Consider the following 16,818-nt stretch of genomic DNA (forward strand, 5'->3'; position numbering starts at 1 on the left):
AAAAAATTTCGGTAACTTAAATCTGTTCAAAAACCGTAAGTCCATAATTTGGCTTGACAATATCCAACAGCTCTATCTGATCTGATAAGTTCTATATTTACTTTTTAGGAGCACCAAAAATTGATAAATTGTCCATTGGAATTGAATATTTTAATTTTTGGTCGGGTTGCACAACGTGCAAACGGCTTATAGAATGGTGAACGACGGGCGGGTGTCCCTGTAATAGGGTACCTACTTTGTGCTCTCACACCTCTAACTTGACGTTCTTCAAACTTTGTATAGTTGTTATGGATACATTGAAAGACATTTTTCGAAAAATTTAAATTTTTAAAGCATTTCTTGAATAGACGGTATCTATTTTGTGTTATCGACTACTCTCACACCCCTTACTTGACCTTCCTCAAACTTTGCACAGTTGTTATGGATATATTGAAGATGCACATGCTACCTCTTGAAAGTGATCAGATATTTTTCAAAAACAATTTACATGTAATTGAACGTTGTCATTTTTAAAACATGGAACCTACTTTGTGTAACCAACTCCTACATGTACATGTATATAACATATTTTAAAGCAACCCGGCCATTTCTGTTATTGGATCGATTTTTCTATCTAATACACACACCAACTTGATAAAGGTTTTAAGAATTCGAACAAGTCACACATACATGTGTATCAGAAAATTTACATCAATTATAGCGACCTGTGCTCGGTAATATTTGAAAAAATCCTTCTTTTTATCGCTTAGACAATGTTCAACCAATATTTTAATGCATATATAATCGAGAAATAATTCATTAACTGTTGTGCAGACATACTCTTTCGAATCTGATTTTAATTTTGATTGTAAAAATTTATTCGCAGGTTAATTAATTAACAGCTCATCCAAATCTATATATCATCATGTTTCTACCACGGCCTGTATTTCATATCAATTACTATGGCAACCTGGACAAGGATGATGCGTGGTTACGTCCTCATACCTCGTTCAGAAATGACGATAGATTGAATAGTTTGGAACTTAATGCAAATGACGGTAAGAGAATTAGTCCGGAAGGACTTCCTATCTCTGAAAACCGGAAGCGGAAGAATAAGAAACCGAAAAAGCGAAATGGCCAACTTCTTCAAGACCAGTTTATTCTTCGTCAACCAAAGCCGCAAACATTACCCGTCTTTGGAACAGATAGGGAGGGAAATTTTACGGCAAAAGAGAAAATTAACAAAAACCAAACTCACAGTTTGATCGATGCCTACAAACAATCTAACATGTCCTCACAACCTATGAGTTGGACCGAAATAGAGTTTACTTCGGATAATTCACCCCAAAACATAACGACTCAAATATGTTTTGCAGACACCAAACCTATGACTAGTTGTGATCCAAAACCACAGTTTTATTTTGGTGAATCCGGATGTAAGAGTAAAGACAGGTGTATTGTAAAAGAGTCAATTCCTGCACCAAAGAATGGTACTTTCAAATATCCGATAAAGGCTCGGCCGATCCAACAACACATTAAATCTACAGATAAAACCAAAGACCCGATGGACGATCGGCGGATCAAACAAAACACATCTAAACGTTCAACCAAAGACCCAATAGACGATGGTCGGATCCAACAGAACAGGATTTCTATAACCAAAGATCCAATCAATGCTAGGCGGATCCAACAATGCGAACAAGCTAAGCTGATGGCTCGTTATGCTTCTGATAAAACAGGGATATCTCTGACGGATATCTACACTGGTAGGATATCCTTCACAGACAAATCTAGGGTGACTACAGAAACTACAGATTTGGGTGTTGATCAGGCCACAGATAAACACGACTGTAAAGACAGCGTCGTGTGCACCACCCAACCTAGCGCTATTCCAAGATGGTAAGCCACCACCTTTACGTAAAGCCCCCATCCTACCTCCCCTCCCAAAAATTTACACCTCGATTCAGCTATGATAATTTTATTCCACGTGGTTGTAGGGAGATGAATTGCATGTATTCTTACAAAGAACCTCCATTTGTTATCCGCGATGCCTCTTTCTAACCGAGATTTACTGTATTCACTACACTGTGTATATGATAAATGTATGTGCTTCATATGACAATCTCGGGGTTAACATTTTCAATGTTACCCTCAACAACGCGCACTATTATTATCAAACATTTATTACATATAGAATCCACCTGAATTTCTTTTTATAGCTAGATTTATCGTAAACAAGTAACAAGAAAATGTCGACATGGTACACGATGCATGTAGTTAACAATATACCTGTCAAACTGCCGATTATCATTTGTTTCTTTTAATTGATCGATCTTCTTCAAAGTGCCGCTGCAACGCACCGAAGATCTCATCCATTTCAATGTCTACGGCAAACCGTGCGCACATAATTAGAAGCATGTGATTTTGTTTATTATATCAACCGTTGTCATGCTATGGTACATGTACCTGTTGCTATACACTATTACCCTGGAGAGTGGGACCTATACTCCCACATGGGAACATGTAATTTTTAAAGTTTCTTAGGCAATGATATTCGATTATTCTCCATTGAATTCTAATAAAAATAATTTATTACATTGTATAAAGCTATTAAATCATGTAGGAAGCGCCACTAACATTTTAAAAAATGGATTACGCAAACTGTCCATTGAATTGCATTGTCCACAAAAGGGTTGCTCCGGATTTGTGATTCTCTTAAGTAAATGAGAATTTTAATAATCTAAAATTGCGACAGCGGAAATTAAAACATCTTTCATCTGTAGAATTCAGACGTTTAATGGAAAACATTGAAAATGATCTTATATTTGTATAATATCTTGGTTACATACTGGTAATGATCATTGTGAATATCACCAAACTGTAAGAGAATTAATTAAAACATGAACACAGAAGTGTTTTAAGGAGGTTTGCTACACCAGAGAAATTTGATGTAGATGAAAAGTGGAGGATATGTACAACAATATTTTGAAGTTGAAAATTTTCAAATTTACTTTATTTTGTCAAAAAATACAGTTTTAGTAGAAGGTAATCTGAAAAAAAATTTAAAACCCCTGCTGGACTTGAACCTGCGATCTACAGTTCAGCAGTCGGTATTCTAACCTACTGAGCTACTTGGCTAGGTACTTAAATGGAAAAGGAAAAGACAAATATTGCTGATATCGATTTTTTTTTCATCCATGTTTTAAAGGAAGTCAGCCATTATGACGATGTAGAGTACTACCTTAAGGAGTTCTATTGAATGTGTCTAAAGGAAATGGAATGTATTAATCTTGATTCTGTGTTGATATACAAGTTGTTGGTTGTGAAAAAGCAAGGGACATACATTTATACCCTAGCGACCCTCTAAAATTGTATCTCTCCGAGACAATACAATGAACAATATTATCAAAAGAAATATATCTCCGATTACCACACTATCTAGAAGAGTCTTGACTTCGAGCTAATTTATAGATTTGAATTTCAGGGCCGACAACCTGACCGGTTTGCATGACGGTACTAGTGACAGTTTTTCTTCGGATTGGACGATGACAAATTCCGGATGTGAAGCCGAGGAACCAGAAGTTACTTTACAGGAAGTGCGTGATCACATGTGTTACTACGTGTTCTGCTGCGGACTTTGTTTAGACTGACATTTTTATTTTTGGCCTTATGGTTATTTCAGCTAGCATAAAACCCAAGTGAGACTTTTGTATATGATATTTCGGCATCACTAGTTTGCTTGTAGCAGTTGAACGTCATATACTGGAATGAATTCAATTCGGGTTTTTATTATGCGTAGATTATCGAAACCCCCGTCTCATAAGGGTAACATGTTTTAATGGAACGAATCATGTGTTTTAATTACAATTGCGTGTAAAGACCATGTATAGGCAATGTGATTAGTACTTGCTACACATTTTAAAAGTGTTTCCTACATGCTTTATTTGTTGAAGAATAATGCAGTTCATTAACCCGAGAAAACTCATACCCAAAAGGTTATGAATTTTTAAGGGTGAGTAAAGCTTCATATTCCTCCCAACAGTCAGGTCATACATTGTAATGAATCGACCTCTATCATAAAAAAAAATTACATAATTGTAGATGTTTTTTTTAAAATTGCGTTGACTATCCTAACTTGATCATGGCGTCATAATGCTTAAAGTATACTATGCCTGTGACGTGCTTATTTTCTAAAATGAAGAATCAGAAACATTTTTATATCATCGTTTATGTGTATCACGATTGAATAAACTTATCAGATACGCTCTTTCTATATTGAAATTTAAGAAATACCAAATTTTTATCATCGATGTTCAGTTTATTGAAAAGAAAGTCTTGTAGGGCGTTTTCACCTTTAATTTCCAGGAATACCCGTAAATATGATGTTAGCCCCCATAGATCTACTCCCGAGATCTGCAACTCAATACTCTATTACACCCTGTTGTTTGTTATGCGAATCAAGTCTACATGTATCTACATATTTTTTCAGTCCTCCTTCATTTTCTGTAGATCTTTTTGTGTTGTTGACATTATAACATCGAAAATGCCACTCATTTTGTTAGCGCTAATTTCGATCTCTAGTAGTCTTTTTCAGTTCACTAATTTCCTTATCAGCATTTTTGGGTTCTCGACTTGATAACTTTTTCGGCAACTTTATTAAAATTCGACATTTTATTTTTAATGTCACACATGCATTTTCTATCTTCAACAAACCGGAATAAATTGTACCCAGTGAAATGTTTTTATTATTACCCTGATCATTATTTTGCTCACGGATGATCCCGTATTTCAGTTGATTGTGACGACATTATGAGAGTAACCAGTGATACATTTCAAAACATGAAGAATCACAAAGCACAGAACCGGCCATGAGCACAATTCACTCGTCTACACAAGTAGATTGAATTTAAAGTGATTTTCCAAAAAAATGAAAAAGCGGTTGCGGTAGGTCAGTGGTAGAGTGTTTGTTTCGTAACCGGGAGGTCGTGAGTTCGAACCCTCTCGTGCCATGACAGTGATTTCTCTTTAGCTAAACGCTCGGTATTAAGAAATGAAAATCACGGTTCTTTCAGAAATGACCTTTAAAACGGAGGTCCTGTGTCGCGGCAGGCGTTGGCACGCTAAAGAACCTCACTGCTACGACCCTGAGCGCAAAGCATGGGTCTAATTTTGTGGTACTTCATCTACAGCTGGTGACGTCTCGTTATGAGTGAAAAATAATTCTCAACGGGACTTAAAACAAACAACAAACATTTCCTATGTATATGTTGATAAACTTTTCTCGAGTACCAAGAGATTTGGTGCCGAGCGAAGCGAGTGATCAAATCGAGTGGCGAAAGAAAAGTTAAACAACATACTTAGTACATGTTTCACACGATAAATGAAAGTTCTTTGTGGTATCTACTTAATTTATTACAACCCTTCCGTATTTCTTATCCTTTAATCAAGATCATCAGCATTTATCTTGATGGGTGCAATTTTGTATTAGCTAGATTTGATAATTTGTGCCCTCAAGGGGAGTTTACCTGTATTTAACAGCCAGGTGAGGATGCACAGCGAGTAGTTTTCAAATATCATTAGGTTTTTCGTACACATTCAATATATCTTCATGTTTCAAGAGTGTCTGCCATGTCTTTTCAAATGGATTTAAGCTAAGAAATTACTAAAACTATTGTTTTGGACATTTTCGGGCATGACAGAAAATACTTCCATGGGTTTCTAGAAGTGATATTGAAAACAGACTATTAGGGTGACCAACAAAAACAGATCAGATATGCTGATGGTGATATAAAACTGTCCCCGTGTCTTTTAAATTTGTTTCAAATGATAGATTGCTGAATGTTTCACTTTGTGACCGAAGCCCCAACACAAGATGGTGACTACACATTCTATACTATTTTCACGAAGTGTTAGTGATGGGGAATAACATATACCTCAGAAAGAGACAGCAAATATAACTTAAATACAGCATGTCTGTTCTCTTTTTTTCTGTGGTCGCCCAAAGCACCCCATCTTCGCGAGACAAGTGTCCGATTCGCTTACTCTCATCTCTTCCTTGGCAGATTTAATCAAGTTTCTAAGCCTTCAAAATATCGCGCTTTGACATTCCAGGGCATCCAATCAAATCGCGCCATACATACACTTTCGGTTTGAGTAATGGCGGCCTCCATGTCTAGTGTTGTGGCCTTTCCCATGGCATTTTGCCCCCAAAAAAATAAAAGCCCAAAAAACAAAAACAACGCAAAGACGAACGATATTTGGAGAACGCTTTGGGGTGTATGATCTAGAAATAATAGATCAGGTTCCTCACCCAAATGACGAAAAAGGGAATTATATCTGCGGTATGTTGGAATAAACTAAACAGACTGGGTAAAATCGAATACGATATCAAAACAAAATTTGAAAAGTTAAAATCTGAAAGGCATGACTTGATACGTGATTTACGCTTGAAGCACATAGGGGACGGGACATAAGCGTACAACAAGTATGTACATTTAAATAAAAAAAACATTTAATTGTTCATTCGCCAACACCGAGGAAAGTGAAACATGCAGCTGTTCACTGAATCCAAGTCCACTCAGCTGACGAATACTCCCAACATCATCATCGAATCCTGTGACGGACGTTTGTACAAAGACGGGAAGAAAGTGAACATTCAGCTTTTCTCTCCTAGTAAAATGAAGGTATGATTTATTATACATTGTCATAAATAGATTGATATTTTGTGTAAACATGTACACAGGACAAAATAGATTTTGAAACCGGACACTAAATTTTAAATTTTTATAGTTTATTTGCATTTCACTGCAGCATTTGGCATTTGTCATGATTTTCAAGAAATGATGAGCCATTAGATTTGGATGTTGCTAAAACGCGGAACAGAAAATATTGTATGCAATAATGTTATGAGGAAGTCAGCATTTTGTAAAATCAAAAGGCTTATTATGAACAAGAGAAGCAGAAATTACAGGGAGAACGGGAAGTACAATGTAATCCACCGTTTCATATACTGGACTGCGGATAACTCCGTTTACCTGATGAGGATATAGGGCTCACGGCGGGTGTGACCGGTCAACAGGGGATGCTTACTCCTCCTAGGCACCTGATCCCACCTCTGGTGTGTCCAGGGGTCCGTGTTTGCCTAACTATCTATTTTGTATTGCTTGTAGGAGTTTGATCACTGTTCGATATCTTCACCTTGCATACTTCATACTAATGCATATTTATTTCAAAACCATTAACTTACCATGAAAAATATTAAGCAAGCGCCTGTTGGTACCATCGTTTTCCCCGGCTTTGTCATTTTCTCCCCCTCCCATTTCCCGGTTTTGTCATTTTCTGCATCTGAAGTTGATGATTTTTCAAATCTGAAAGAATTTTAGCTTAAATCCCTTGGTGGTATGGAAACCCTAAATTTATAATAATAAAGATTGCACTCGTGTGCAAACAATTAAATTTGAGCCTTTTTTATGACGAGTAAACAAAAAGGTGTCCCTAACCATGTCTGCTGCCTACTCACAGTCAGATAACTGACAGCAGAGGCGGAAGGACCAATAGAGAAATAACCGAATTATCTTGTGTACGAGAGTTGGTGCATGAGGGGATCTGGGTTAGAATAGGTCCTCAATACCCGTTACTTGTAGTAAGAGACGACTAAATGGGGCGGTACTTCGGACGAGACCGCAAACACCGAGGCCAGTGTCACAGCAATCGTGGCACGACAAAGATGCGTTTTTACTCAACGACAGTCTAGGCCCAAATTTTGCAGCCTCTCACTGGCATTGCAAAACGTTAAACAATCAATTCCCCCTAAGGACCCAAGTACTGAAGCTAAAACCTTTAAAGAAGACCTGTGCATGTTCGTTGCCTAACAGGTGCAAGGTGAAGATAACGAACAGTGATCAATCTCATAACTCCTACAAGCAATACAAAATAGATAGTTGGGCAAACACGGACCCCTGGACACACCAGAGATGGGATCAGGTGCCTAGGAGGAGTAAGCATCCCCTGTTGACCGGTCACACCCGCCGTGAGCCCCATATCCTGATCAGGTAAACGGAGTTATCCGCAGTCAGGTGCTTCTTAGAGAGCCTGAACTGATGTATGAGGGTGTGCCATAAAGAATATAAGTGATTTGGTTTTGCAATCAACTCGGAGGCTCTTCCCTCAGCGCCGACTGCATGTGTGGCTGTAATGGCATATAGGGAAGAAATTACAGTCTGCCCGAGTTGTAGCAAAAGTCTGTCTATTGGAGTTTGGTGGGGCATTAGGCCTTACAGATGGAGAAATAGAGAGTTGAATGATTTAGAGTTATTAGGCCTTGCTGATGGAGTGATAGAGAATTGAATGGTTTAGAATTATTTTATTGAAAGTAGACATTAATGGCAAACTGATGACAAACGGGATGATTTCAGCTTCTCCATCGTCAACTTCCCATATTTATGTAGCAATATTCCATCATCACCTACATATGGTGTTTATATATCTCAACTGATTCAATATGCAAGAGTTTGTTCTGGGTATAGTCAGTTTTTAAATCGAGGTAAGCTACTGACAAACAAGTTGATGGTACAGGGGTTTCAACAGTCTTGATTGAAGTCAGCATTTCGCAAATTCTATGGTCGTTATAACGATCTAGTTCGTCAATACAACCTATCATTGGGTCAAATGCTGTCTGACGTGTTCCATACCGATTGTTAAGCCATTCTTGGCACACTGATTTTGACTGCGGATAACTCCATTTACCTGAACAAGATATAGGGCTCACGGCGGGTGTGACCTGTCGACAGGGGATGCTTACTCCTCCTAGGCACTTGATGCCACCTCTGGTGTTCTGGTGTGTCCAGGGGTCCGTGTTTGCCCAACTATCTATTTTGTATTGCTTGTGGGAGCTATGAGATTGATCACTGTTCGTTATCTTCACCTTTCATTAGGCCTTACTGATATAGTGTTAGAGAGATGAATGATTTGGAGTTTAAACTTATGATGCTAGGTTGGCCTGGGCCACCTGTTGGTTTAAAATGATGGTTGTTGATATACATCAAACAGAACCACTTTGGGTACAAGACATGGAAGGGTTGGAGGCTTTACGGGAGTTGAAATCGTTGCTCTGACATAGGAGTTATGAGATTGATCACTGTCCGTTATCTTCGCATTTCCTCTATGCCAGTTGGATCGATTAGATGCGAGCCTTACATCCTGCAAAAACCGAGGTCCCGTGTGACAGCAGGTGTGGCACGATAACGATCCCTCACTGCTCAATAGCCATAAGCCCCGAGCATAGGCCTAAATTTTGCAGCCCTTCACCGGCAGTGGTATTGTCTCCATGAGTGAAATATTCTCACGTGGGACGTTAAATAATATTCAATCAATCCTAATATCCCGCATATAGGTCTACTTGAGCATTTTAAGCCTCGGGTAAGTTGAAGCACGATGTTAGTAAATCGTAAATGCCCATGTTCAATTGTTAGGTCACCTGAGTAAACTCAATTGCAATCGGTTGCAGGGACTGACACTAATTTTAATACCAACCTGTCCCTACGGACAAGTTAACATGAAATTTAGGTTGTCCGAATGGAAAATGTACTTGTCCGAAAATTGTCGCTTTTCACGATCTTTTACCCCACTAAAATACTTTGCCAACGATAATTGTTGTGCCATGTCTGCTGTCAGACGGTCTTCAACTTATAAACTAATAAAGATTATGATGTAGAAATGATGCCCGATCTGAATGACACTCATTTCTGGCATCAAGCTGACATGTCATTTCTTACGTCGTAATATGTTTTATTTAAGACTATAATGGATCAAATAATCAGAGAATATTCCCCTTAAATTCTTTTTAATAAATTATTATTTGATAACCTATTGATAATTTTTCATTTTGGACATGTTTTTCGTAAAAATTATTGAATTTTAACTTCGGAAAAAGTGTTCTATATCTGTTTGTTCACTTCCAAGAATCACGCGACAATAGAGACATCTGATTGGCGCGATTAAAATACACCGTGAAGCTGATTGGTCGATATTAATGAACAATCTAAATTTAGATCAGGGAAAACCAGAAAAACGCCATATTGATTATCAGATTATTTCTATCGACGAGATGTACTTCAAAAACTTTAAGGACTCTTTTCACGTAGAATTTATTAAAATTTCACGGATACCCTTCATTTATTTTTGGTTGTCCCATCGGACAGGTAAACTACAGAACTTAGTTGTCCGACCACCGTTTTAAGTTGTCCCGGACAATCGGACAGCCGTTAGTGTCAGTCCCTGGGTTGTCCTCCGTCGTCTGTCGTGCGTTAACAATTGAACATTTTAAACTTCTTGATAACTATCAGTCCAATTCTTTTCTCAGAGATTGAGCCACGAAAGGTCAAAATCAGCCCATTCTTTGAATTTAATGAAATTGTCCAAATTGAATCTTATGACAATGTACTTCATGAAAAAATAAAATATAGCATGATATTGCTTACTTTGATGAAAAGGGTTACTTGGAAAGTTGTCTTTGTATAACGTTGCGTCGGCAGACGTTAACGTCATTAAAACATGTACGAGGGTTGTCTCAAAATTCCGTGGACAAGCGGCGTTTTTCAATAATCTAACGTCACTGAGAAATTAAACATTTACAACATGAAGAGCAAACAGTTTAATAAAAAATATGTAAAAAAAAAAAAATAATTAATATTAATTGACATTGAATAGGAAAAATTCAGGTTTTCATTATAGGGAACCATAATGCGGCGCATTGTTAAAAAAAGGGGGGGGGTGTTAATATAATCGAAAAGAAATTACAATCGCTGGGGAAAAACCCCCACACTTTGTTTATTTTATTTCTGACAGTATATTTTTATAGAGGAATTTTGTTAAGATATTCATTTATATACCTGGAAAATGTTTATCAGTATGACGGAATATTTAAATGAATTATGATATATCGTGCGACAGTTAGATGCAAATATCCAGCGAAATGATGACGCTATTCGGGGAAAAAGACGTCGGACCGCACGAGAGATCGAAGAAATTTTGGGAATCAGCAAATCGTCTGTTCACTGCATTCTATCGGATAATTCATGAATGCATATGGTATGTGCACGTTGGGTACTTCGGGTTTTAAAAATGAAGAAAATCAAAGAAGCATTTTATGTTCGAAGGATTTCCTCGATCAGACGTGCGAACACCGCGAGAAAATGTTGACGCGACAGGTTGCGTCGCCGAGTACAACTTTATCGTAAATAATTAATTTTCTCAAAAAGGTAAATAAAAGTGCAAATTTTGGGTATTGGTCAACAATGGTATAATTGATAATATATAACAGTTTTTTTTATGAAATTAAATCAATACCTTAAAAGTTAAAAGTCCAGTCCACGGAATTTTGGGACAACCCTCGTATTTCTAATATATGTTCAACTAAAATGCTTTTAAAATACTTCTATATTGTACAGTCGGTAGGAACAAATTCTTTTAAACATGTGTAAAAATAAAATAGCATAATGTGTCCAGTAATTAAATTGTAAGCTATTCCTCAACAATACTCTCGTCGCTATCGGATTGGTCTATTTCTTCTGGAACGTTAGCGGCGTCTTCAACAAACGATGGCCAATCACGTACACCGACTCGCTCATCTGCACTGTACATGAATCTGCCGTACCCAAGATACCACAGTATGGCGGCAATGTGGGCACACACCCCAACTACCCTAGCGCCAGTTTTGCATCTACAGTACCATGCTGTAATATCTGCCTCGGTATAAGAAATCCACAAAAGATGGGACTTCGCTGAAACCTGCCTACTTTGTAGTTTGACTTTAAGTAGATGCGGATCTTCTTGGTGAACAAAGATATCGTGGTTACCATCTAAATGTTCTTGTATGTAACTCTTGGATAGCCTCAACTGATACGTGCCGCAAGTCAGCTCTCGAAGCCGTTCTTCAGAGAGTCTGGGGAATTCCACAACTGTGGTTGCTTCCTTCCAAATAGTGGACTTTCTCGTGTCAAGATTTTCTGTTTCAACTCGCTCCTTCAGGGTATTTACCTGGCGACTAAGGTACAACATCTTGGATGCAATAGCAACATCATCCTCTCGATCTGATGGAGAGAAAAAATTCAGAATTGGTAATTTCGATAATTATTCCACAAAAAACTATTTACCTGTACTTTCTTGTGTAGGCAAAATGTATAAACAGTATCAAATATTATAGGTCGTATGATTTGTTTAAGTACTCAAAGTCGTCGTGCACATTCATCTTATCAAAGTATAATTCGATGATCATAAAACTAGCCCATGTACTGAGCACAGCATGTTGACGCCCAGTCCCAGCCATTTGTTTACATGATGTATACATCGGCGATCTGTCAGAACAGTGGCGGATCTGGTATTTTTTTAAAAAGAGAGTGAATGTTTAAAGGCTTTAGAATTTTATTTCACACCCTTCCGCAGCATTTCTTCTGAAGGTTGGTAAAAAAAAAAATTAAAACGGGGGCTAGTGATCCTTAACCAACACTCCAAATTGCTATTCTCTAACCTAAGACGAAATCTAAGTACCGCAGTATACCGTGTAGGCCTATCTAGAGCAAAAAGGGACTGAAATGTTGATCATATGTTTATATTGTAACAATTCGAGCGGTTCCTTGTCACAAAGAAAGAAAGAAATAAACACCATATACAAGTTAAAACAACCAACAATTTATTCAGGATGGCTCACAACTCCAAATAACAATATGTCAGAATAAAACAACAACACATAGACCGAGATGCTGACCCTTCAACAATGCATGACCAAAGGGGAATGACTCGTGACACCTAGGCTGAAAAATCCTAAAAACGTCTATCTCCGCGGCCTAACGCTCTCAGCTTAATAAACATGCAGACTGAAATTATGCTTTGTTTATTTACTATAGATACTTTAAATAGTTTATCAAAAGGAAATATTAAAAGTGTCGATCCGGACAGTCGAAAATTTAACTGTGATATAACAGACTTGACCCCCCCCCCCCTTTGTTTTACTACCTGTCTTTAACTCCTACATCACCAGCTAAAACCTGATGTGAATGTAACAGTAACTTCATTACTACTCCTGCGGTCATAAACTCTGACATCTAATCTATACAACTTGACTCTTATGAACTAGAATCCAAACAAGTGATTCTTAAACGCTGTAAAACGTTCCGGACAACATTCCGGACAACTAATCATCCAAGTTAAACTTCGTAACACAAATTCTTCAATATACTAAAATATTAATAAGAACTATAATAATTTCCTACTTAGTGAAATCTAAATTCATGACTGAATAATGATACGGACCATAGGCGTAGCTTGGGTTCGAATATTACCGAGGCTGGGAGGCTGCGCCCCCCAGAAGCTATCGACATTTTAACAACGTAAACGGTGTTCTTTTTTTACCGAGGCAGCTGCCTCGGTTGCCTCAATGGAAGCTACGCCACTGCGGACTGTCCGGGCGAATAAAGTCCTTATAGAAATTAGCGTCATCAACTACCAAGTTAATTTTTTATCTACCTTGATTGTTCTGCTTAATGAGATGTGTTCCCTAGGAGAAGATGATGGATACTGAGACTGAGCTTCCTTATATAGACTTGTCCAACCAATCACTGTTTGTCCTTATTGTCCGGACAAAAGTTATCCAATCAAATAATTGTTCGGATACGGACATTCCAGATAGGACTATCATAAATTCCGGACATGTGAATTTTAATGACAATAAAACCATATAAGATATATACAAAGCCTTGTCCGGATGTAATTAATTAAATAAAGCCATAATTGATAACTAAAATTCATATTTGGAAATTGTTCACTATCGTAGTATTTATTAGATTTCTAACATTTTGAATTTAAGCGCCCTGTGAATAATGCGCGTAGGAATATCGAAGAAAACGAAAGTGAGATACAAAAATTTAGGACTCGGATTACATAAAAAAAATAAGACAGATAAGCGGTTTTATCGGGATAAAATTCATACAAAAAGGTTGGTCAGCATCTGCTTACAACGATTCATATATAAATAATACACAATAAGTAGTAATATATTAAAATCAAGCACCGGGACACAATGCAGGCAGTCAGAGTCCGGAGTGAATCGGCCTGTCGGACGTCAATACAGGCAGCACACGAGAAAGTTTGAGAGCGGTAAATAATGATTTACAGCAGAAATACGGCATACCGAGTCCACAGAAAGATGGATGAGATTCACTCGGTAATTATAAAAACCCTTATAAGTGATCAAATAAACAGTCATGATTTAAACGATGATGACGTTGAAAAATGGCTCGCTGAAACAAATGTAAACAAAGTCAACGGGACAAGACTGATGAGCGTAAAATATGGCACTGTACCTTCACCGTGAATGGCAATAATAATAGGATTAAATCATCATCTTATTACACCACCCCCTCAAAAAAATTAAAATTCTTCTGAATTGTGTACATTGACATTATATGTGATACATGGGTATAATTTACAACTTCAAAGGAATGTTATTTTCTTGCAGCTGGATCACGAAAGAGTCTGTTTCAATTGATCGACACTTTGATGCTGCTTCCATCATTTTTAGATACTGTTGGTCCTCAGACGATCGTTCCTTAGCCTTAATAATCTCCAATATGCGTTGATAATTATAAAAGCGCACTTTTCGGGAAGATTCTGTTCCTGAGACAATTGTGGGGCGCGAGGATCCAGGTAGGCACAGCATATTGTATTTTGCTAATAAGTTACTACGTGAATCGAGGGACACCAATGAATCTAAATTTCCACCAGTCTCCAGAGTTAAAGCCGCACACTCCCAGGCCTGGAGCTTCTTATCAGAAGTGAGGTTCTCCCAGCCCGTGGGTGGCCACTGCAACTCAACGCCATTATACTTCAGCAAGATCTGGCGGGTTCCACTCCAGTTTCTTCGCATTGGTGGCAGGAGTGACATAACTCCAAATTCCAAGAGATCCCAGGCCTTCTTGTTGTTATGGGTTGGTGTTACAGTCTCCTTTGACGTACTAGGAAGACTTGCTTCAGACATGCATTGATCAGAAACTCTTGGGGAAGAAGCTGACAGAGGAACTGGAGGGACTGAGGAACCAGGGATGTCTGACAATGCGTTGTTTATTGAATCATTCACATCGGGCTGGCAAATGGCAAGTGGCAATCTGATGGTCAAAGCCTCAAGGCTGGGAGATGTAGGTGGACAATCAACATCCGTAGCTGGAGGAAGTTCAGGAGTCGGTACAACAGGAACAGAGGAAGAGGTGGCGGGATCACAAACTGGAAGACGGTGACACTAGCAGTTGGGATAGGAGGGGCAGCAGGAGGCTCACTGGTTGACTCGGTGGTGACGACTGGGGCAGCAGCAGGAGGGACAGCAGGAGGCTCACTGGTTGACTCTGTGGTGATGACTGGGGCAGCAGGGCTGGAAACATCTGTAGCCAATGACAATTTAGAACGAACATAGGTGGGAGGAGATGAACCCTCACTGATCGATTTAAGGTGAATTTGATCCACTCCAAGGACTTTGCAAATATCCTTCCTGGTCGTTGCAGAAGCGACAGGGATAAAAAGGGAAGGTACCTGGAAGAAAGGATCCCTCCTCACCAGCTGAGATCTTCGCATCACAGAAGAGAAAACCTTTGGGTCCCTAGCTGACTCTGTAGTTAGTTGTACGCTGAGAATTCTGGAATCTGCAGTCTCCAGATGGACGCAGATGGAGCCGTTGTCCATTTCAATTGATCGAAGAGTGTAATTACTGGAGATCTCTGGCCAAGATGGGGAGTAGGCCTTAGCTCTCTTCGCTGGTGGTGGCAATGAAGAAACATCCTGCTCTTCATAGTCCGGGCAGAAATTCTGTTCCGGAGTGACAGAGTCTCGTACAACATCCCATCCTCTCTCAAAGTCCTGCAACCGCCGCCTGCTAAGATTGTTCCTTCGGATCCGGTCCACCACAGTAGTCCTGGCTCTTACAGCGGCAGCACTCCTGAAGGAGTTCGGCTTGACAAGCCTTCTGTAGTTCTACGGGGAGATGGCGAACCAATATCCATTACCCTCAGAGAAGAACTCTGTCAATGGATCCAACCGCAGAGCTTCCTCATTGTGAGAATCCATAACGTGAACTTTCAGCTCTGTGATCCGCCTAAAAGTACGTTCCCTCTTCCCTTTAATATCGCAAAGGGGGCAGATCACCCTCATGCACTCATGGGGTCTAGAAAGCATGTGATTTTTTCTGTCCCGGTTGCTCTTGAACCTCTCATGACACAGCCAACAGCTATATGAAGTTTCAATGGAGGACATGTTGATGCTGAAAATGGGAAGACTTATTAGGACTTGAAATTATTTTCCAATTTCCCAAGCCAAGAGCGTAAGGACCAAGTGATACACATCTGGATGATTAAAAAAATATATACAATGTTAAATCCACCCCCTTCCCCCAAAAAAATAATTAACGGTCTTGTACATATTGGAATGGCCAGCTGGACAAGGAAAAGAAAAATAAATTTTACAACAACAGACCTAAGGCAGATAGCAGACACCACTACAGAGGAGATGCAACACCATGTGATCCCGTAGATCACATATCACCAAGATAAAAAACAAAACAAAAAAACAAAATGCAGACCCAACATCCTCTTCAAGGATTCTTCATGGTCACTAATAAAAACCACAGGAGCACACCCTGGGTGATCAGCCCAGTTATGCATCCTCACACAATAACAACATCATCAACACCAAGGGCGCGACCCTTCACACAGTGCCACCATGGACACAAGCATCCTCCTCACCTCATAATAATAAAAACACAAAACTTAAAGAAAAGATCTGCTCCCAAATCTACCCTTG

This window comes from Ostrea edulis, chromosome 10 (genome assembly GCF_947568905.1).
Source record: "Ostrea edulis chromosome 10, xbOstEdul1.1, whole genome shotgun sequence".
Lineage (NCBI taxonomy): Eukaryota > Metazoa > Mollusca > Bivalvia > Ostreida > Ostreidae > Ostrea > Ostrea edulis.